Below are 1,458 nucleotides of genomic sequence, written 5' to 3'. Positions count from 1 at the left end.
GTCACCTCCTGGATGGGGATCGAACTCATGCTGAAGTGGCCCCAGCTTCTTAGTGCTGTGCTTTAACCCACTGACCCACCAGGGAGGGCCCATCTCTAAAGTTTCTTTAATCTAGCAGTAACATTGTTATTGGGGCCCTCATTTGGTCAATATCTACTTACTGTTGTATGTATCTTTCTATGTCTTTACCACAAAACTTTCATATCCTTTAGACATATATGTTTTTTATAAGTAAGCTATGTAGCTGAACTTTTAAACCAATCTGAAAATCTCTGTCTTTTAAAGAGTGGACTTAATTTATTTACATTTATTGTGATTATTTTATTTGGAATATCTATAACATCTTATTTTGTGTCTCCGTGCTAGCCATTGAACTAATCATTTTCCCTTTATCGATCTGTAAGTTGTATATTCCACTTATCTGAGAAATAATCCCTACATTAAACATCAATAATTGATGTAGCAAGGTTACAAAATCATTGTCTCTACCATTTCCCATAATAATATAAAAACTAAGATATTTATGTATCAACCCCATCACACATTTTTTTAATTGTCTAACCTTTACTGTCACCTTATTTTTAACTTTCCCATTAATTAGTTAGATGTGTGTTACAGCTAAGGCTTGCCATATTTTATCAAATCTAAGATGTCATCAATTGTAAGAAACACTATTATTTTATGTACCTTTAAGAAAAAAAGAGGATGATGTCAGTAGAAATGGCACAGTTAAGGACCTCTGAAAACTCCCTCCTTCATAAAAGTAATGAAAACACTGGTAAAGATTGTCAGAAACAACTTTCTTAGAATTCTGGAAATTAACCAAAGGCTTGCAGCAATCCAGGGACCATTTATTTTAAAAAGACATACAAATAATAGCCGAATCACAGTAAAAGCCATAAGCTTTATAGCATCTTAACTTTCTATAGTCTCATGACCCCACCTGGGCTATACAGTAGCCTTTTCACTGTCATTACAGTAAAACCAGCAACTTGGCACCCTTTGGAAGGGGTAGAAGGGTTGGTGTCCCTTGAAGCCCCATTCCCAAGGAATTGTCATTATTTGACCGACCTAGTGGTTCCCTGTAGCTCTCACTTGCAAGGCCATTGACTTCATTGGAGCCCATCCAATGCATGTGTCCTCTCCACAGGGACACATGTCAAAACCTTTTAGAGGCTGTTGTTGAACATCAGATGTCGGAGGTACAGTAACAGTTGGGGCAAGCACAAACTGGCCAAGAGCTTAAAAGGAAAATCTGGGAAATGAGATGACCCTAGAAGTCTTTTCAAAGCTCTGAAATATCTAGGCCACACACCTGTGTACATGCCCAGGGCTGTGCATGAAAAATCATAAGCTCTCACCGCTAACTCTGAGACTCTGTGCCAGCAGAACATGAAAATTAAGGTGGCATTGGAAAATTAAGGTGTGCCAGCAGAACATGAAAATTAAGGTGGCATT

Source organism: Condylura cristata, unplaced genomic scaffold (genome assembly GCF_000260355.1).
Source record: "Condylura cristata isolate star-nosed mole 26May11 unplaced genomic scaffold, ConCri1.0 scaffold00006, whole genome shotgun sequence".
In the NCBI taxonomy this organism is placed as follows: Eukaryota; Metazoa; Chordata; class Mammalia; order Eulipotyphla; family Talpidae; genus Condylura; species Condylura cristata.
The sequence above is the reverse complement of the archived record's forward strand: the minus strand, read 5'-3'. Positions refer to the sequence as shown.